Source organism: Meleagris gallopavo, chromosome 12 (genome assembly GCF_000146605.3).
Source record: "Meleagris gallopavo isolate NT-WF06-2002-E0010 breed Aviagen turkey brand Nicholas breeding stock chromosome 12, Turkey_5.1, whole genome shotgun sequence".
Taxonomy (NCBI): Eukaryota; Metazoa; Chordata; class Aves; order Galliformes; family Phasianidae; genus Meleagris; species Meleagris gallopavo.
In genome coordinates this window covers 15,661,968-15,684,557 of record NC_015022.2, presented here as the reverse complement: position 1 = coordinate 15,684,557, position 22,590 = coordinate 15,661,968, and the positions used below count along the sequence as shown (strand labels likewise).

General features: G+C 43.0%; 2 long non-coding RNA genes across 4 annotated transcripts in view; one reads left to right on the top strand and one right to left on the bottom strand.

Moving 5' to 3' along the window:
- Positions 1 to 22,590, bottom strand: part of LOC116217103 — an 89,937-nt gene that overhangs the window by 2,703 nt on the left and 64,644 nt on the right. The window contains exons 2-3 of one of the 2 annotated variants that reach the window (XR_004161093.1): positions 7,236 to 7,370; positions 6,861 to 7,051 (exon numbers count right to left, since the gene is read on the bottom strand). This is a non-coding gene — a long non-coding RNA (uncharacterized LOC116217103). Of the gene's footprint in view, positions 1 to 328; positions 6,024 to 6,860; positions 7,052 to 7,235; positions 7,371 to 22,590 lie in introns of those variants that run through there. The other variant, XR_004161094.1, reaches the window with a different exon arrangement.
- Positions 11,500 to 22,580, top strand: LOC116216186. Of its 2 annotated transcripts, XR_004161096.1 has the most exons (3): positions 11,500 to 15,404; positions 16,342 to 16,415; positions 18,696 to 22,580. It is a non-coding gene; the product is annotated as an uncharacterized LOC116216186 (long non-coding RNA). The 2 variants fall into 2 exon arrangements; XR_004161095.1 differs by having other exon boundaries at positions 11,500 to 16,415.

The window sequence follows — 22,590 nt, the reverse complement described above, 5'->3', positions numbered from 1 at the left end:
GTGGGTAACACCCTTAGGGCCTATCACAGAATTACTAGTGATTCTGTAGGGTGCATTCCCATTCCCACACTTTGATTTAGCAACACAGCTCTCATCATTACCATCACTCATTTTATGCCATTCTTACTTTTCAGGCAACTAGAGGAAAGTTTTTTATAGGAGAAAAACAGCCTGAAGTCTTACTCTGCCAGTAAGCAGGGATTTATCATGTAAGAAGTCTTCCTAGGCTGTCACATTTATATTATTCTTTGGAGGCCTGGTTGGGAAAGGTGACAAATAAAATCAAAAAGGACAAAGAAGTTAGCACAGCACAGTGTGCAAGAGATACCCTAAGCAGAGCAAGTAGACTGGATGACACACTTGGGGTGAAACAGAGGCGGTAAAAAGTAATTTTATCTCAGCATTTTCTTTGGCTGACTTCTGAGTCGCCAACATATTAATGGCTCATCCCCTAGCAACTACAGAGCTTCCAACACGCAACTATTCTTTGGTCATAAAGACAAAAGATGGTGTTTGCCAGAACAGTGCTACCCCATTCTGGGTTGCTGACAACAGTCCCAGACTGTCCATATGCTCTGCTGCACTCAGAAGTGGTAAAGCAATATTTTTGCTCCCACTAGGGCTGGTGGTATCCCTGTGGTTGTTATTGTTTCCATCCGAACCCACTACTCTTTCCCAGAGCTCGCACCCGTTCTGTTTCAGGCTGTACTGATAGCAATGTCAAAGATCCTGAGCGTGGAGTAGAGTGAACAGATGTAGCTGCTGTCGCTTCCCTGCACACCGGTGGCAGGGCCTGATTCACTTCATTCCTGGGATGGCTCCTGTGGGATGGCTGTGGAGTGCTTTAAGGGAAAGGGAGCACGGCTGCTCCTGTGGGGCAGGTCTGGGCAGAGGTGGGCATCTGGCCCACATCCTGCAGGAAAGTACAGACCTGACACCTTTGGGGCTGTGGCATTTAAGAGCAATCTTTTTTTCTGATGGGGTGATTGTAATAGATGAAATGAGGAGTGAGGAGTGAAGCAGCACAGGACTAGCAGCTCCCTGACTCCCATAGGGGTCAGACAGGCAGTTCTTGGTTCCTCAAGCATGAATTCAAGGCTCTGGAGGTTTTGGTGCAAATTGAGTAAAAAGTTCTCTCTCTCTCACAGAGACACTGTGCGATTTAGCGTCCCTGTTTCTGCACAACTTCACACTACTGTTCTTGATTAGCTTAAGCCTACGATGCCATTTGAAGGGGTGATCCCATTTTATCCCCCATCTCTCGGACTGACACCCATCATGTTTAAGCCCCAACCAAATCCAGTCATGGAATGGATTGCATGGCTGAATAAATGTTGATACATAGGTTGAATGGGGAAGTAATGCTGTTGGCAACCTGGCCTCAGGTCAGCTTAAGCTGACTGTAAAACTGCACCCTTGGCTGGCATAATCTAATTCCCAAGTGTAACTCTGTGTTAAACATCCTGATATGCTAAGGCTTCCAGCAGAAGTCTTTGATATTATGCTGTCCTGGGGGATCCTGATGCATTGGACAAACTCAGTTTGGTCAGCAGAAAGGCTAAAGATAAACTATTATTTTCTACTTTTACCATAAGCAGCAGAGGGAGAAATTCACTGTTCTGACTCCTTTCCTAGAAGGACAATCGTGGGCAAAATACCAGTTTCTTTCTAGTGTTAAATCCATTATCTTCCCGAACTAACTCCTATCACAACTTCCAGTGCTATCAGGGGAAGAGACTCAGTGCTGCATGCCTTCTTTAGGTAAGGATTTGTGTGTTAATCTGCACGTTCTCTGCCAAGAGACTTCTTAAGAGACTTCATTATCTACATTATCACTGTTATTCTCCTCCCCAGAAGCCAGTCTGATCTTAAAAAGAGAGGTAAATATTTTAGCTTCTCTTGCAGACCTGAAGTAAGGCTCTGCTTGTTTTTGAACTTATTCCCACTAAAATAACCAGCTTGAAGAGGCACTTTCAGCTTCTTGGGGTAAAAACTTCCCTTTTACTAATAGTCACTGGCTCTGTTCATTATTTCACGAGAGGCTCTTCCCTCCCCTGCTTTCATGTTAGCATCTTCAGTGGAACAGCTGTGTCACTGCTAAAGGGTGTTAATCTTGCCCTAACACCTGATTGACAGCTAGAGTCAGGGAGGCCCCCATCTTTTCTGACTAAGGCAACTTCTCTAAAGTTTCCTTCTCATTTCCTATCAAAATGCTTCCCACCATAGTCTGACCTGCAGATGTAGCCACAGCCTAGCACCATGCACAATAGCAGCCTGAACTGCAGCAGCAAGGTTTGAAATGTTCTGCCTGCATCAGTCATAGCGATTATAACCTAGAGAATATTCCCTAACAATGTCAAGGGACAAAAAGCCACAGCTAATCAATGAGTACAATACCTACAGCACACAGAGCCCAGAATAGAAACTGCTCCGGCAGGTGGGACAGCTGGCTTGAATTTTTATTTAGTGGTTGTGAAAGGCACCGTGGCTTTCAGTGAGACAAGAACAGCACTGACAGTGACAGATCCCCCATTACATTGTGCCACTGAACAGAATGAGCCACTTCAGCAGATACAGTTCATTTTTCTTAAGAGTTCTGTAATGGGTTGGAATTAGTCTAACATTTCTTTTTTTTTCTTTATAAATTCCCATTACCTACCAATGCTCCGGACTTCCCCTTCGAAGGTCACCTTGACTTTCTGGAGGCCTGGGAAGTTGCTGTGACTCTAGAAAAATCCAGGGCAAATTTGCATGCTGAGCTGACTGCCTGTACAATCTGTCTTAAAACAGCCAGCACAGCAGTGGGTGCCCTGGTCAGGATTTCTATCATCCCTCACCAATGCTGGGTGCAAGGCAGTATTTCCCAGACACAACCTGTTGTGCAACGGAAGGTCTATAGGAACACCCTTCCTTTTATTCCTTATTCTTTTATTCTCCACTGCTAAACACGATGTACAGATTTATCCTGTGTTCAAACACAGCTCTGTGCTGAAGTTCAGAACAGATTTTCCTCCAGTGTCAGTGGAAAGAGATTAAAACCACTGAGCCCACTGAAGGTTTGTGCTACTTCGTAGGGACTGCGGGTGACGCAAGAAATCTCAATCAGTGGTTCCTAATAGGAGACAGTAAGCAGTTGATCAACACCAGTTGTTTTGGCCTGCTCCTGGAGTGCCTGTAGCAGAGTGATGGCCATCAGAAGTTGGCTCTGAGTTGCCCACTGCTAATGGAGCCTAAATTTCCCACAGAGCCTAAGCATTTCTGAAAGTGGGAAGCGTTTATTAACAAACTGCTGAGCAGATGAAGACGGATACAGGTTTTTCTGTTTGTTTGTTTGGACTTGGAGTAGGTCCAGAAAAAGGAGACTAATGGAGTCATAAAAGAAAGGTAACATTTTATGAAGTGATCTACTGGTCTTACTTCTCCAGTACTTAAGAAAGCAGGTGAGTGCAACAGGGTCTAGGTACAGACCAGAGAACCAACATGTAGGAGCTGTTGCAGGACTTGAACTGACCATGACATTTTAATTCCAGTTTAAGTGGATTTGCCCAAATGACTATGATTATTAAATTTGTTAGATCAGTCAAAACTGGGGCGATACTAATAGGCAATCTGTGCCCAGAAATCTTTACCTAGCAGTCAATATACAAGACTCAATTGTAAGTAAGTTATGTCCTAATTTGAAGACAGATGTGCAGACTATGGGTGTCAGTTAATTTCAACTTGATTCTCAAAAATCCTGCATTATTCCCCTTCAGATCCACCTTCTGTGGGGCTGCAATTCCATACATCCTGCTGCTTCTCCAAAGCCATCAGCGGATTTCTCCTGGGCCTGAACTGGGCCAATGACATTTTCAGATAGGCTTGGCCAGATGTAGTCGTTAAAAAAACTAGGCCAATGCAGTGTGTGCTGTTAATGAAAGAAACACAGACCCCAGGGGAAAATATGAACATCAGGTTATTTAGCCACCAGCTGACTCCTTATCAATAAGTGCTGTAGCAGAAGGCAGAGTTGTATTATGTGTGCTGAGAGGCCACTGTCGCAAGCACAGGCACCAAACTTGGGATAATAACCTAGTCTCAAAATTATGGAACCCACATCAAAGCCACACATGCCTGGCACCCAGTTTTCTTCTTTTTTTCTTTAGTTCTGCTTTTCACGTTACACACAAATAACAAACCTCGCTGACTCGCACTGTGCTGAGCCCTGGGTGCTGGAGCTGCCTGGCCAGAATGGCTGCAGGACCAGGACTTGTGTGAAAGCAGAACTTGCTGGCTGGATGTGCTTGCCCTGAGTCACTTTGATATGATCACAAGCTACAAATGATTCTTTTCCCCTTTCATAAGAAGGAAGAGCGTAAAAAACTGGCTAAATATTTGACCTAACCTAAAATGAAAGAAGAATATATTCAGCATAGAACTAAGTGTGCTTTGGGAAGTCTGCTTTGTTCGCTCTGACCAAACTGTGTGTCCAGAACTCGGAGCCAGACAGCTAAGAGAAGCCTGACTTTTATTCAAAGGATTGGTGGGGTCACAGCAGCCTGAGCCTCTCGGGTCTGAATTAATCTCCTTGGTGAAGCAGCCTGCTCACACTCAGCTGCATGTGCTCACAGGTACATTTGTGTAGAGCAATGCCATCCAGTGGTTGCTCAGCTTCATCACAAAGCCACTGGCTCCTTCCTCAGGGACATTCTGTGAGCTGAAATGTTTCTGCTCTGTTCCCAGCTAAGGCAGGCCTCAGATACGGAAAGACGGTGAAAGCGACCGGCTTGACTGTTTCCAGCTTCTTTGTCCTTTTTCATGTAAAAATGAGGTATGTTTTAAATAGGAGCCACTTGAAAATGTTGAAAGATGTTTTGGGGAAATAATATTGTATGTATGCAGTCCAAATATACAAAGTTATGATCAGGCCTGGATTTTGGTGTAGGAGTTAACAACATGGAGACGTGGAAAATTATACTGATTTCTAACAGAAAAATGCAGTCTTTGAAAGAAACTTTCTTGCTGGCCTAATCCCAAGAGATACTGAGTTTGCTCACTGGGACATTTTTGCTTGAAGATGATGCCTAGAGATAGGGATGTACCACAGCTACCACAGCTAAGCTGAGCCTCTCCCCATCAATCTAACATTTTAAAGAGCCCTGGGCATTAAATTGAGGGGCATTAAATATACCTGGTTGCATCCCCTCTCTTGCCTTCTCCCAAAGAGAGAAATGTTAAAGCCCCACAGGGGCTAAATTAAGATGTCAGCAGTTTTTGCCTGTTGCACTCCCCAAGTCAGACATAATGGCTCTTGACAAGGATGCTTTATCATATTAAATACCATAGTTGGAGCTAGAACTGTTCAGCTTGCAGAGCATCACCTGGCCTGCTGGACACAGCCCGTCCCCAAGGCACGCAGTAACAACTTTCCACAGGCTGCAGAGCTGCACTGCAGAGCCTGCTCTCACTGAGGGGCTGCCCTTGGCAGCCAGGCACTGTACCCCACAGGTCTGACCCTCCTTCAGGCCTCAGCCCCCTCATGCTCCACCAGGTGCCCATGTACTGCTGTGTTTCAGAGTAGCATCACTCCTGCTCTGTAGTACAAATTCCAATCAGGCGTGACAAAGCCCACTGGGTGCTGCTGACAACAGGTGTCTCATTAAACATCTCTCAACCTTACAGGCATTCGCATTGACAAGAACCAAACTCACACTCAATCACAGCTTAATCATAGCCAAACTCTATTAACAAGTCATACTAATTACCAACTTCTAACAATTTCTCAGGTTCAGAGGCAAAATATCCTTTCTTTATAGATGAAAACAGACTTGTGATACTCCAGCTCTGGCCATAATTAGGTCCTTTTAAACAAAACAAACCAAAAATAAAAATCCAGACGGATCCCTTCATGATAACGGTCCTGAAAGTACAGTTGTACAATGACATGTTTTGTTTGTTTTAATTTTGTATCTGCTATGTTGCCCACAAGGGTCCAATTAGCTTGTTACAGATGCTTGTACCAGTTTTATCCACTTGTCTTTTTTTTTTTTTTTAAGAGGGGTAACTTGTAGCACAGATTGCTGGCCTGCAGGCATCCAGAGATCAACAACCAGCTTTCTGTGATACCAACCCCCTGTGAAACAGGCAGTCCTTACTCACAGCATTCATAATGTAAAGGGTAAAAATGAACAGGAGAGGGAGTGGCTTGCACTGAATTTTGAATTATTGTGAAATAATTTGGTGTGTTCGAAAGTGGCCTAAAGATGGCAATTCTGCCATGGCTTGGAAATTAAAATGCAGGTTTTATTTTTAATAGCATAAAGCGCTGCCTTGCAGTAAAATACACAACTCTTAAGTTGTGGCTTTGAATTATATGTCAGAATTTATTCTTGTCCCCTGTTTTAGCACAACATGTAATTCTGTGTTAACTGGGATGCTTTTCCCCATTGTGTGGCTGTATTGAGTGCCCAAGTACTTGAAAACTCACTTGTGTAATCGATATGCTCACAAAAGAGTACACATAAGTAACAGGACGAATCTGACTTGAACTGACAGTGGGGGTATCAAAGTAAGGGCTAATGTCTCATCCTTAACTCATGCTGCTGCTGGAGAGGAAAAACAAGCAACAGATTGAGTTAGAAGCTAACAAGATTTCCTAACATTTTCTGAGCAGTGCTGTTTGAGGAAGAAAGCCTCCTCCCAGTATCTGCTATGCAAAACCCAGGAGGTAGTTGTTCATGGGTTCAGTTCATGTTTGCTTTTCCTCTCCTTTATTTTAAAAGGAAATTTTATTTCTCATGGAAGATTACAATGACATCTGAGCAGAGAATCACCTCTCTTGAGCCTTAGTATTGTTATTTAGTATTTAGTATTATTTTTACCTCAGCAGCAGGTAGTTTTACTTCTTCAACGAGGCAATATAGGATGAACAGAGGATGCCTGAAACTCCTGGGACAGTTTTGCTTCTCCCAAAGGAAGGCTGGTGTGATGCGTGTAGAATCCCACTTTGGTTCACTTTGAGGTTCATTACTTGATGTGGCAGTTCCATGGTGCCGCAGGCAACCACAAGGAGCTGTAGGGAGAAGCAGAATGGCACTGGGTAATGAACCTACCTTCACCCCCCTCAGCACAGCCCCGTGAGCTCTGTTCTTCACTTGCCTGTGGTGCTAGAGCCCAGTTCTGCGATCCCAGTGTGATGAAGAGTAACACAACAGGTAACAGCAGTGGAAGGGGAGAATTACTTCAAAAATTATTACCTGGCAGGAGCTGGATGGCTTGGTTTTAAGGTTCAGTGTTGAAGGCTTCATCTTGTGCAAACACAGTGTTCTCATCATGACACCATCATCCTCCTTCATCCCAAGGCTGACTGGATATTATGAAGTGAGCAGGCCCTGCATAGCATGAAACATAGGAGACTGTGGAGCAAACCACCGCTTTTCCAGATACCATGCATAATACAAAGCAGAACTTTTTTTGTAGTTTCCGGGCTGAAGATGGATTGGCACAACATTTCCTTGCTCATCAGATTCTGGCATGAGCTGGCAGAGGTGTTCCAAATGCAGTTCAGCAAGGAAATGTACCAGAGGGGAAGGATACAGTTGAGTAAAGCTGCTGGTGAGTAACAGGGAAATCCTGGTGAGGATGCATGTGGGCACATATTCTACCAGATGGCACAGAGTCTTATCATTACTGGTGCAGCAGCACTGGTACTGCGAAAGTGTCATCTCTAATGAGAGTCATTAAAAATAGACTTGGTTGCAGTGGCCAGACTAGCAATGGCAAGAGGCACCTGTCATCCCAGGGTAGATGGGTTTCTGAGGTTCTCACCAAGGAGAAATAGAAGCATATGGCACAATTCTGTTTGAGTAGCAGGAGGAAAAAAGAAAGGTCTCTGTTCAAAGCCATAGGCAGGTTAGGAGACCAGGAGAACCACGACAACATTTATGCAGTGCTCCATCAGTGGAAAATGGAGTCATCTGCCTAGCCATAGTCTTGTTCCTCCTCATAGCAGGCTGCTTCAGATCAGAGCAAAATAGGCTTTTTTTCCTAGGATTTGCCAGATTGAATTTAGAAGAGGCTAGCAGTGTCTGATGCAGGCTGCAAAGATTAGTTCTGGTTCCAGCATTTCTTCAGCCCAGGCACAGCAGCAAAGTGCAAACGCAGGGCTGATGTCATCTGTCTGTTTGGGGAAGGCATGCAACCAGCAACAGCCCTTCCTAGTTTTGAACTTTGCAGTGGAGACTTCTTTGTTCCCCATGGATTTAGCGTTCGTGAGGTTTAAAAAGAATAAATCAGAACAATTGGAGCTTTACTATTCTGTAGAGTGGATGCTTCTGATCAGAAACTGAAATCCCACTCCATACTCCTCCAGTGTGGAAATCTGTCAGGTAAACAGAAATCACCTCATAAAAGCTCCTAAACAGCTCTGTTTTATATTTTAATTGAGGAACAGAACATTTTAAGTACTTTTATTGGGTGGCGCCTGCTGAATGACAGATGTCCGTGGCGGAGTATTGCTGAGCACACTTTCATAAAACAGGGCAATTCCTTGCTTAAAACATTTACAATTAAAGGCTTGATTGAATAACGAGTTCTGTGCATGGAGCTCATTTCTGCACTTGTTTGTGCACCTGAATCAGGTTGGAATCGTTTGGGAGGTTGGATATGAGGTGTCAGTTGCTTTGTTCAATGACCAAATAGCGCTCATGAGCACAGCTGGAAATGTGCCTTTGATTTTTCAGTGATAGAGATAAGGTATGCTGTGCTGCACTGCGAGACTTGCTGACATCCTCACTTCAGCTGGGAGGCTGAAGTTACATGTTAGGAACAATCCTAGTTTGTAAACAGGCAGAGATTTTAAAGTGAACAGTAATCCTTAGTAGCTGACAAAGTCTTAAGTAATTTCTGCTTTATTTTTTATTTAACTCCTGTGACCCTTATTACTTTGATACCCAAGAACTCTCTTTGATACCCACCTCTTTGTGCATCGATTCTCACAATATCTAAAGGAAGTCAGGCCAGCATTAGTATTATTTTATCCGTCTGTATTATTTTATCCAAGGAACTGAGGCATGGAGAGATCAGTGACTTGTCCAATGATATTCTTCAAAAAGGGGTCCCAGTGCTCTAAACACATGACCTATCTTTGGATAGTATTTACCATTTTGCCTTGTAGAAACACTCAAAGCATGGAAAAACCAACAGCAAAGTGGATGACAGGGCACAAACTGCAGACTTTCATTCTAGCAACTCAGAGACTCAAGTTAGAAAGGATTTCAAGTTACACCAATACTGAACTGAAAAAAAGACCATCTCTAACCTGCTACCAACATAAAGTTGTCATGGCACAGAAAATCCTAACAGCGAGCACCTAAACATAGGAAAAAGGCCCCAGACCTCTTTGAAAACTTGAATCCACAAAGTAAATCCTGTTTCAGCAGATGTGTCGTGGGAACAGCAGAAGGCAAAATGTGTCATGGGAAAATCTTATTGGATACAACCCAGGATGAGAACGTGCAAACTGATGCAAAATTAAATGCAATCAAACAAGATAACACATATACCAGCACTGAAGAAAATGCACAGCACACTCACAAAAAAATATTAATTCCAAGGGGGTCTGAGGACATCTAAGCAGCCCCTGGTGACTATATTTTGCCAGGAATATGGAGGTTTCCAAAGCAGGATGCAGGAAGATGCTGCAGAAATTAAATGAGGAATAAATGAAGTATAAGGAATGGTCAGTCAGAACTAAATGGAAGGTGTGTTGAACCCAGCCCCAGTATGGAAAGACAAAGCAGGTACTGAGTGATTAGTTTGTCTGCTACTAAAAAGTCACCCTGTAGTTCATCTCTAGGATACCATTTTTCCTCTTTCATTGTGCTCAGCAGGCAGTGATTTTCAGGAGCTGCTGTTTGCAGATCCAAAGTAGATGCATCTCAGTTCAGGACAAACAAAGTGGTAGAACAGCTTTACTAGCAAAATCTTAGTCGATGGGGGAATATCCTCTGGTTGAAAGGAAAAGGAATGTGATTCAGAGGCTGGTGTGAATATGTAAGGGGCTCAATATTTAATAAAACATACCTTCTTTGTGGCATGAGTAACTGAGCTCATTCATGCTCAACATCCTTGAATTTTATTGCGCTACTCTACATTTAAATGATGAGACAAAACCTTCTGCAGATCTAAGAGGGGAGGAAACTTTCACAAGTTTTTTGCTGGGTACTGGCAGTGATTCTGGCAATAGGCTCAGCTGCTCAAACCCTTTATTCTGAGCTGTGGAGGAAGACATTCCTAAATTCTTCTGCTTTGTCCTTGAAGGCCAATGGCTTGTGTATTCTGGTAACTCCCCAGATCTCCCATATAAATCAGAGAAGACAAATAAATGTTGACATGTAACTACTGTAGTGCGTCAAAATTCCCACAGTCTCCATCACAAGCTTTCTACTGATGTAAAGTAGTGAGCGAGACATATTTCCACAGAAAATCTTGGTGGCCCTGTCCAGCAGCAGCCAGAAAAGCAAGATGTCTCTTTGGAACATGGGACAGCTGTGGTTACAGTGGGATTATGGAGAATGACAGACAAAAGAGAAGACAAGTACAGGCAGTGCAAGAAAAATGAGACCCAGTCCTGAGTCCAGAAACTGTTCAGTGTCCCTCTGCCTTCTGCTGGCTGTGAGATGGTTTGGAGATTTCTAGAAGTCTTATTCCATGTGCCCCACTCCAGCTGCAGGAGCAAAGAGCTATTTCCAGCTACTTATAAACCCAGCAAAGTGGGAAAAATAAATCATGTTTTGGGCCTGTTATTCTCTAAAGAAAACAAGTGGCCTAATCCTGTACATACAGTCACGACTGAACTCAGCACAAGCACAGGAGTTAGGCTGGAAGCATGTGCTGAGGGAGGTGATGAGGATCTGGCCTGCACAGCTGCCTTTGCAAAGGGTCAAGACAATCTCACACAGGGCACAACTCTGTTAGTTTTGTTCTGGTCTTTCTTTCTTTCTTTCTTAAGAACATTTGCTCTTTTCTGAAAATGATATTCTGCTATGTGTGAGAAATGAGAACAGGCCAGTCCAAAGGGAAAGAGTGCAATGCATCGGCTACAAGCCTGAATAAATACTGAAGATGCCTGGCTCAATTTTGTTTTACAGAGTTTTATTTCATGAATCTTTCCCTTTCATTGTTAACCATTCACAGCTGCGATAAACTGAATAATAATAATAATTAAAAAAATGTATTCATTGTTCATAATAAAAGTTCGTCTTTCTTGTAGAAACGATATAATTGGTGATCAGGAAGTATAATTCTCCTAAAAGTTACTAAGGCTTTCTAAGTATAAGCACAGTCCCCACATGCCCTGTGTTCAGGGGGACGTGTTTGTTAAACCTTGGTGGTGAGCTGAGGTGGTGTAGCAGAAATGCTAAGTGATGGCCTGAAGCAGTGATTGAGCACCTGGTGGGAAGGCAGGGCCAACCCAGGGAGCTCAGGTGCATGCAATGCAATGCAATGCAATGCAATGCAGTGCAGCTGAGTGATCAGGAGGGGTGGAGCCAGGATCCACCCCTTCCCAGACCTCTTTAAAGGTTGGCAGGGGAGACACAAGTAGCTCACTGAAGACCCCTGCCTACCTGAGGCCTTCTGAATGTAAGTAGTGTCTTCATTTATTTCTGCATCTATGGCTGCTGCTTTTGGGCTTGTTCTCCTTTGCTACAGCCAAAGGTTTTGCAACCCTGCTATTGTTGCTGTATTTTCCATCACATCACAGCTTTACAGGTGTCCTCTGCCATCCTGCAGCAACAACTTGTTTTGTGCCCCATTGAGTGTGATGTGTGTTTTCATGAAGATGCAGCCAGGGCTTGAGTCAAAGCATAGCAAAGCTGAAGCTTCAGGGAAGCTGGGATGTGAAATGTTCCTGGGTTTCTTTGACAATGAAAAAATGAGTCTTTTTGCCATATTCCCCAGGTGTTTTCCTAGATGTCTACTAGTCAGCCCCTTGCTTCCTGCCTGCAATTAGCACTTACATTGTTGCAAAGGGAGATGAGATTCACTCTCTGCCATCCTCTTTCAGAAATTTCTCACACCTTTCCTACCAGGTGGGAATATGAGCTGTGGGTAAGAGGAGATCCTAGTAGTGGAATTAGATTTGCAAGCAATCCTACCCCCCATCTCTCTTCTATTAGATATTAGTCCTCATCATGGTGTGTGAGCATGAAAGCCCACAAACAGGATTTGATTCAGCAAAGACCCAAATTTTCATGACTTCATTCTGCCCCTGGAATTACAGAGGCACAAATTGGTCCACATGCACTTCACACAGGGTAACTGCAACTGGATAAGTGTCTGCTATTTTGGTGAAGGAGAAGGGTGAATAGAAAGCTGGGAGTACATGACCGCTGACCTTAATTAGGGAAGATAAAAATGTTGAAACATGATTCCTATGAAAACCAAGGAAGGTCTTTATCGTCGAGTGTTTCCACATGGATGCCACTGAGAAGAGGTCAAGCGTTTTCTATATACTTTAAGTAAACAGCACATTGAGTTCATAGTCTGGACTAGATTTGAGCAGCCTCTGTATTCTGCAACATCATAATTGAGTCTTATGTACTTAAGATTTGATTGATATCCACCAACATTATTACCTGAGATTTGCCAGGAAACACGGTGGCTATTAAGAGCTTGCTAGTGAAGCTATGCCTAGTGTCATATATGGCTAACCCCAGGATGGGACTGGGCCTTGGGCTCTGACTCTATCAGAGGAAGAATGATGGTTTCTCTTAGGAGTTGCTGTTGTTGGTTTTTGTCTGATAATATGTATTTTCAAATCTTTCCTGCTGTGTAAAAAATGCACATAATCTGCAAAATTAAATTTGTTAAATGAGAAATGAGTTATATGGCAGGAAGAGAGTGCTCCAAATAAGGCAGTTTACTTGCATGCCACTAATGAAGCAATCATGCCATTTTATGGTATCAGGCGAAAAATTCTTGTGTTCTTCCTTGCAGTTATTCAGGCTGAAAGTTAAGACAACTGAATGTAGTGGCTTTGGACCAAAACCAACTCAGTTTCCCTACCTGGAAATGGGATGACAATTAAATTACAAATTGCAGTCTTATATCTGCAGATTTAGCTCTCGTATCACTGCCACCTATGCTTATGTTATCAGGTAACAGCATTCATCACTCCATGCTCCACATTCCCTCCAAGATCTCACTAGAGGTCCTGTTTCCAGATAGGGAAAAGAAGTCATAGAGCAATGATCCAAGTCCACACAACCCAGTGGCAGACCATCCTGAGCCCCCAGTTAGACCCAGCAGACCTAGTAACTTCTACAGCTATTACAAGCAGGAAGAAAGGGCAGGAGTGTGCTTAGGGCCTAACTAGAAACAGATGCGTTGCTGGAAGTATTCCTGTCCTTCACATGAAGACTGGAAGTATTGGTGCCCAAATTATTTAAGTGTATTGCTGGGAGGAGGGAAATGAGGCATGAAACATGGGAACTTCATTCTCTCAACTTTCAAGCTGAGCAATAAAGGTTTAGATGCAGCCAAAGCAAAAATACCTCTTTCCTGGTCTGCATCTGCTTGTTAAAAGGAAAAAGAAAGGGCAGCAGATTTGTGAGTGCTTTCCTGCTAGAACTGTAGATTTGAAAGCCGTGTCCTTGATTAAATTGGGGAATGCAATTGCATGTGCCATTAATTATTACTGATAAACCAAAAGAGTGATGAAGTCAAATAAAAATCTCCTGCCACTGTGATCAGGTTCTGTGAAAAAGAAAAACCCAGGAGCCTCCAGCCTATTAGTATTTTTTTTTTTTTGTGAAATGTCTGAATTGCTAAGTCTCCAAACCTGGTGTGCACTCCAAGTACGTGATATCTATAGGTGCAGATCAAGAGAGCTGAAGTTTATCTACACAGACAGCAAAAAGCAGCTTACTGTCCCGTTAACATGTGACCAGCCCAATTATGGCTTCTTCCCCATGACATCAGTATGCAACGGAGAATCTCACTTTTTTTCCTCTTGCCAGAGGCAAGTGAATACATTATCCAGCAGCGAGGCGTGGGGCAGGCGGATGTGTAACTCTGGGGTGATTTGGATTCCACACGCGTGTGGGGGTGTGAGCCAGCCTCAGAAGTCATTTTCACCGATGCTGACACATACGGCATCCCTCAGAGGTCTGTCTATCAAACTGCAACATGCTATGCAGAAAAATTAGATTACTCATGCTACAATAAAGAAGGGGAGATGACAATGATGGAAAAAAACTTCAAAATCTAACAGCTATTTATGAAATGAGTATAAATCCTAACAATGGAGAAGTATCCTAGAGACTTATTTATTTTAGCTCTTGCAAACCATTTCAGGGAGAGCGAGTTAGAAAGATCCTATTAATTCTGACACTGCCTCTGGAAAAAAAAACACCACTTCATCACAATTGTCACGTTACAGTTATTGTGAAATACCGTCTTAAGTACTCATTATGATTTTGCTGCTGGTCTTGCTGCTCTCGGCAGCAGGGTTTCCTCTGGCTTTGGTAAGTGCAGGATCAGGCCCTCTCTGTTCCTCTCTATGAATTGCAAATGGACTGCTCGTGTGCCAGCTGAGTAACTAGGCAAAGTTCACTGTGCTCAGTTCAAAGCATGCAAGATGAAGCTCAGGGCATTTCACTCACAGTATTTGCAGAGTTCCTCAGGTCTACAAAAGTGTTAAAGTGGTTTAATACAAAATCCATAAGACAAACGTTATGCAGCAATGTGTGAAGCCCTGTCCAATAAAATCCATTTCTTTGGGAAAAAATACAAAGTAGTAAAACATATTTTGTGTAGAAAAGAAAAGGCTATGTGAAGCTTAGGAAAATCCTATAAATCAGAATGCTGTACAGCTTCAGGAAAGGAGATTTAAAATAAATCTGTGGAAGAACATACACAGACGCACACACACAGATAGCTGGAAATGGATCCGGACAAGTGCTGAGGTTAGAACTTCTCAGACAGCACTGTGGGACTAGTTTTACAATAGCAGAGAATGGAGAGGTTTGGCTGAATGCTGATTTTTCATCTGTAGTAATAACAAACCTACGTTGGGGTTTCTATGGTATTTGCTCCTTGAGTTATTCCCCAGGAATGCTATCTAGGAAAGATAATTGAAACTTTTAACTCCTGCCTGCCCTGGATCATCTATTAGCCATACTACTGTCAGCTGCAAATTGTTTTATTATTATTTCTGGAGGAGCCAGTTGTTGTACGTTGATTTGTCAAGCAGTTCCAGCCATTTCCTGTGGGGTTTACTACCCTATTTTGGTTGTCTCTTCCCAGAGATAAGTCCTGGTTCCTCTCCAAGCCAGAAGCAGAGCTCCATTTGGTGGCCCTGCATCCCACGGAGCCTCTGTGGAGCTGCTGGCCTGCTGTCCAGGACAAGGAACTGCCCCGTGGTACGTTTAGCTTTCCTTGCTCATTCTTTGAGTGTGTGACACTATTAAACTCTGGTGTAGATCAACCAAGCTGCGTGATTTAAGCCTACCTAGTAGTTTTGGAGGGCTTTCTTCTGGCTTTGGCTGCTTAATGCAGACATGCAATTTGAATGTGACCACACATAGTGGAAGTACACGGAATTATAGGTCTTCTTAAAATTGTCAGGAGCAAATATGATCAGATCTGGTTCTTGATCTCATTACTGTCTGAAAGATTTGACTGGCATTTTTAAATGCCATGATTTATGTTCTTCACCTTAACACAGCCCTCAGTAGTGTAAACCCAGTAACTCTATTATTCTCCAGGGCAACTTCTAGGAATCTGATTGGAGAATTTACACAACGCTGTGTCTATAAGAAAATATTAACATGGATTAAGACAAGTTGATAGATATTAAACTAGGCTATAGAATGAAAACCACTGAGAATAAATCAAATAACTTTGCCTAACTACAGAAAGTATTTGTAAAGCCCTGCAAGGTTTCCATTTCCTAAAGCCACCTGCCATCTCAAATGCCCCTAATCAGTCACAGATGTTGGATACCAACCTGCTAACCTTATGGCTTTGAGAGAAAATATTGCACTTCTGTAAACTCATTCTTGGGTGTTTCCTTTATTTTTAAAAAAAAACCTAAACTTTCATCCCTTATTTTCCACTTAAGTGTAATGAGTTATATCAACTCTGACACTTTGTTCTGCTTAGCCTTCTAGTTCTAGTTAGCTGCTTTCCTACCTGGCTCTGTAGATGTCTAAAGGCCTCAGGTTGTTGTTGTTTCAATTGTTAGGGTACTTTTTGACTTTACAACTCACGATTCCCATTTTGGCAATGAAGATGCAAAACATCTTTTCTGTAACCATCTGCTAATGGAAAAGTGCATATTTTTCTTTTCTCAACTAGTGTTTGTCTCCACAATGAAGATATATCAAGTGCTGAGCTTTCATGAAGTACTCTGGAAACAGGAGGAAAAAAAGGTAGCAAAAAATAATGAAAATAAAAAGTTCACTCTGAAACAAGAGATGTTTTAGCACCTATTGGAATCAAAAGAAAGAATTTCATAGATTGGGAAAGGTACCAAAAGAGGCCAAGCTGCCAAAGACCGTTAGATGCTGTTAGCATATATTGATATTTGAGCCCAGTGGTGGGTTTGGCTTGGCTGAGGAAGGAGGAATTATTCCACTTTAGCTCGTGAGGACAGACTGAGAGTGGGAGTTGTAATGGAGGTAGGAAGCAGACTGGATTTTATTAGACTTCCATCATCTTTAAGAGACCCCTAACCAGATCAGGTTTCAGCCTCTCCCTCCACTCCTGTGTCAACCTTTGGTTCTGTTTTTGCTGGAGGATAAGTTTCATTATATTAATAAGCAGCACAAGTGGTTCCAATTGTGGAAGAACCACTCCGAGCTGTCAGAAATGATCAGAGGAGAAATTTCAACCTTTCCATGATCGCAGCCTCTTCTTCTGGTGCCTCAACTCAGCACGTCCTCAGTGCACTTCACATTGTTTAGCAACCACGACAATAATAAAAGGTACGTTTACATTTTGGTGAGAAGAGATTATTTTAAGGAACTTTATTCTCTGATCATGTAGTACATCAGTGCTCATGGACCAGATGTTACTGGGAATAACTAGGCTAACATCCACTCTGCTGTCTGGAAGACTAGATCTGGGGATATACTTCTATGAAGCTATACATCTTCCGTTTTCTACTGCAGTCAAATTTCAAACACAAACATCTTTAATTATGCCACTATAACAATGAGCCTGCATTTTTTTTTTTATTGCTAATATGGAAATAAGTAGAAGAACTCACAAAAAGTACCCCAAAAGCTGGGGCAGTTTGATCTGTATCTTAAAGAGATCCCCTGCTGCTTACCAGCCGTAATGCTCAGTATTTGTATTCCTGAAAGCATCTACATGAGGGAAAGCATTTTAGGTAGATAAAGAAGTTAAGGAATCCCTGTGAGGGTGGAAGTACTACCAGATTAATTTTGCAGATAGGAAAGTGGAACACGAAGTATTAAATTCCTCCAAGCCCGAAAGAGCGGCCAGTAGAGAGGAGCAGGTCTGACTCACAGAACGCACCCTAACCAGTAAGTAAGGCCATCCAGTCCTCAGGTGAGCAGAAGGAGGCAGATGTGGGACAGGAGTCCTCATGGTGTGCCACTGAAGCTGCTCAGGCTTTGTGCAGGACCATGTGCATGCCCAGCAGTTTTCCCCAGGCTGCAGGGCTGGGTTCACAGATCTACCATGAAATAACTGAGAATCACACTCCTTCTCAACAGGTTTCCTCACTGGGAGGATCTGAGTGAAGTTTAGTTTTCAAATTAAACTCACCTGGGACTAGTCACTGAAATGTCATCCATGAGATAGAACAAAAAAAGGGGGAAAGAAATAGTAAAAGGAAATCTTTGTAGCCAGGACTACCTGACTCTCCCGCAGTAGGAGACGCGAGAATACCGTTTCATGTCATGGAGATGTAGTTAAAATGCAGACTGCATATCCTTGTTCTCAGAATTTGAGAGGTGTGGTTTATGCATGTGGACAAGCCATCGTTCCTCCCTTTGATCTATCACTTGATGTAGAGAGAGGCTTTTATGTGTTAGTCCCATATAATGGATAATTTACTCTGAAACCATTATAAAAAGTATTACACTTTGGTTACATATGCTTCAATTATTCTTGAAAGTACATGGAAATATTTTATGACATTCACATATATTTTAAGTTTTTTTTTTCTTTTTAAATCAAACTGAAAGCAGAACTTCTGTTTATCATCCAAACAAATTTGTTCTCCTGAGGCAAGTTTGCATGTATTTTAAAAGACTTCTGCCCTTTTATGAAATACGTTTTAAGGTAAAGTGTAACTACTGTCTTTGGATGTTAAATAAGAAAAATGTTAGAGTCATCATTCACTGAAATTACTACTGGTACATATTGCTTTTTAGCTGCCTATATTTAATCTGTTTACGAATAAAATTACTTACAATGAAAAGTAATAAATACAGACTTAAATTCTCCTTATACAAGTGCACTTATTTCTGAACTTTAAAATTAATCCTATGACCCTTTTACAAATAGAATTGACGAGAGAGAGAGAGAGAGAGAGACCTAGAAAAAGTTACCCATAAAACTATGAACTGCTGCTGTGATGCGAGATGCTGGCAAAGAGCAGAACTCCCACAGTAACAGTTCCTGCTGGGAAAGCATTTTATTTTTATTTTTCGGTCTAGATGTTTGTTTTTCTTCTCCAGGTATGCTCCTAGTGACAGATTTGGGAAATGGCGACAGCTGAACAGCCTCCACTCTTGTCAGCCATTGCACCTTACTGCCTCAGTTTCCCTACTGCTAAATTAAAGCACATTTATATCAGAAACTGTTTTTTCAACTAGGAAAGCTATCTCAGTATTTGATATGTTTTCTTCTACTGAAGTAGAGTTGTGATCAGACCCATTCCACATCAGAGAAAGTGCAGGTGAGAGATGCTGGCCTGTAACACCTAACGCTGATCCTCCATCTGTGGGGCTGTTGGCATTGCTAGTTCAAATAGTTCATCTGGAGGAAAAATATGTTTAACTTGGATATACAGGGCTTCAGATCCAGCAGGGCACACTCTTAAGAAAATGCCCTGCTGGTCATTTAATCCCTGCTTTCTTTGCTATGTGGTGCACATTGGCCTGCTCAGGAGGTGTGCCCTGCTCCTCCAATGCTGTGATGTGACCAGCAACCCCCGGAGATCGGCGGCTCTGCAGCTGTACGTCCTGCCTTCTGAATTCTGAGCCCTGGGAAGGGACTGGAAGAGCTGAACGGTTTTATCTGCACCAGCCACCCCTACCTACCTTAAAGCCCCAAACCACGAGGGGCAGTTGGTTACACAGCATGGTAGGGCGGTAGGGCGCAAGCTATTAGCCCCAAGTGTTTCCTGAGGCCTGACTTCATTTGTGGCACGGCAAGGCACAGCACAAGCCCTTTCCCACGCGATGTCTGAACTGAACCTCATCAGCAGTGCCCAGGCTCAGATCCTGACCCAGCCTGCACTGCAGCCCCTCTGCTGAACTAACCCGAGATGAAAGGCGTCAAATGACAGGATACAGAGTGCTGAGAGCTGGCAGCAGAGGTTTCTTCTGCAGACATCTTGCTGGTTGTTTTAAGGTCTTCTGCCTCTAAGTGGCACCATGCTGAGTGATTGAACACTTGCTAGAATCTGTTCTACCTTTTATTGCAATGATTTATTACAGAGCTCCCAGTTTCCAAACTCTGAACTTTCACAAGCACTGCCTGGATGTCGGAGCCCTTTTGTCAGAAACACCAGAGCCTTCTGGAGTGATGGTCTCGGTACTACAAAATGCCTTTGGAAAGCCACGGCTCTTGAACCAGCACGGGGAAAGACTGAACTTTCATTTTTAGAGAAGGCTCTCACATCCCCAGGATCTGCAGTGAGAGGTACTCAAAACACAGCCAGGAGAAGCTTTCTCTGCTGTAAATTTCCAGAGGATCATAATCTTGCATAGTCCAGTTTATGGATTTGTATGTGCTTAATATAATTAGGCTCAGATTGTCTTTATGTAGCTACTGCTCAGAGAGCAGAAAGTAGTTTGGAAGGGGGACAGAGAGTGTCCCAGAATGGATGGGTCCAGTCTACATGGCTATGAGACAGACAGATAGACACACACTTATTCTGAACATCCTGAAACTGCTTAAGCGAAGCGGACTCCCCAGACTAGCTATGCAGTACTGGCAATGTTGTGCTGCTAAAAACAGAAGGAAGTGATCTCCTCTCAGTGCCACAGTGGGCTCACAACACAATAACATTCAGATACTCAAGCATCTACTATGAAATCTGACTTTGCTTTAGTACTTAGAAGTCCTCACATATTTTGCAGCGTTTAGGGCTGCCTTACTCTACCTTAAAATACAGTAAGGTTTTCCTGTCCCTACATAATGAAACAAAATCCACACCCCAAACTCCTACAGCTCAAAACAACAAACCAGTGCAGCTCAGGAAAACTACGGATACTTTAACAGAGCTAAAGAAATGCACATCATGAGAAAAGTTTTCCTGTATTTGAGAGAAGGTTGTCAGGATGGTAATATAGTACAGTGTGTAGTGAAGACTGGGAGATTTATGTGCCAATTCTGTGTATGATTTATTTAGATGAATCGTTTTTTATCAATATGTAAAAATCCAATAAATATAACTCCCTATACAAAGGGTTGCTCCAGTCCCAATGTTTCAGTGGACAGTTTTGGCAGAAAGTCAGGATGTGCATTAAAAACACACTTTTTGAAAAGTCCAATAAATAAAACCTCTGAAATATGGTTTCCTACTGAGAAAGGCATTTTAAATCATTTTGATAAAGAACCTAAATTAGGCCTTAAAAGGAGGGGGAAGCTAGGTCTCTGCAACTAATTATTTATAGGTATTTTGAATATAAAAGTCCAGGAAAGCCTGCCTCCATCCCCCATTCTCTGCCACAATAAAGGGGAAAGAAAAAGCCACTCCCCTTCCGCCTCTCACCCAAATTAAAAGACAGAAGTGTTAGAAAGGGGCCAAAGAAAACAAAATTAAAATGGGGAACAGGCACCTGACAAAAACAAGGAACTTCAGAAGTCCTGGAAAAAAAAACCTGCACACTTTCTCCCCAAAGCAGCGATACCAGGAAGGGACAGGTCTTCACTTCTCTGCATTACTCAAGAGAAGTGGGTTGCTACTCACCCCTGTCCTCTGAAGAGGGAATATACTGCTATTTGCTCAGCACCACAGGGAATGTTTTTAGAAGTGAATCAACATTTGAATAACCCTATTCTCTCTGAAAGTCAAAGCAATTTAGAGATGGCATAGAAGTCAAAACTGCTGGGGACTAAGGCTTCTGAATCACTTAAGTGCTTCTGGATAGGTTAGCCCAAAAACGTAGCTGACGTTTGTCATGTGTACAACCACCCACAGGCCTTGCCTTTAGGGGATTTACAGCATAGGGACCTGCTACCCCCTGCTGCAGAACCAGTGGGGCTGAAGATGTGCTCGTGTGTTTAAGGGGGAGAGTCTGTGGCTCCACAGCAGTAATTGGCAGCGCCCTGTTTTGCATCTCAAGCCAAGCCCAGAAATTCAGGTGCAGTTCACAAGGCTCAAGGCTCTGAATGGGAAGGCTGAGAAATGAGAGATTAATAAATGGAAGCACAGTGTGTGTGCTGGAGAGATTTCTGCTATGGTGGTTGTGCCTATCAGGCTTCCTACTGAACTTACTGCTATTCATCTTACAGACATCTAGAATTTCCCTCCCTGTTCTCAGCTTCACCTTGTACTCCCTTCTGCCTCCAGGCACGAGCCGCTCTTGTCCCTGCACAAGGGCCATTCATTCTCTGCTCCATCAGGAGCGCTTCCCTCTGAGTTTGGGTTCATCCCTCTCCTTAAATCTGACCTTCAGATCTTCTTTCTCATTGCAGGGCTCAGCAAGGTGTACTACAGAAAGACCCACTGCGCTTGCTGAAGCAGGATGCTGCTAGCAGATAGCACTAGGGAAGGAAAACACAAACCTCAGAAAATTAATAGAAGCATTTAAGAGTTGGAATTCAACAATGTGGGTCCGCATTTTCCTTTGGCCTGGCTCTGTGCTGTGATTTCATAGATCACAAGAGCACCTTTTTGTTGACTGGGGCCAGTCACAAGTCTTCTAGCATCCTCCAAATCCAAGCAAGACGAGGCTGCCCAGACTTACAGACAGCTTGCAGCCCTGATGTGTGCACAACCTGAACTTACAGACAGTGCCCTCAGGTAAGAAATAATAGAAGAGCTCAGCCACACAGCACCAGTGCAGCATTTAGCTCCAAAGCTGACACAAATACGTGGCCAAGTTTTCAAAATAACTGAGCAGCTTGAGGGCTTTGTTGCCTGCAGACACATCAGCGGGAACTGCAGGACTCAATTCTGAAAATCTGGGCTGGGAGTACTCAAAAAATGGGCCAAGGGCTCTTCTGAAAATATAGTAAATGGCCAAATGAGAAAGAGCAACAGATAGGATGGCAGCACAAAACCAGAAGGTGCTAGCTGAATTGAAGACAAGATTCTATCCCCAGTTCACAGCAGCTTTGAGATTTCTCTCAACTCACCAGAAAGAGAAGTTCACAGCCGAAATGTAAAAGATCGGAAGA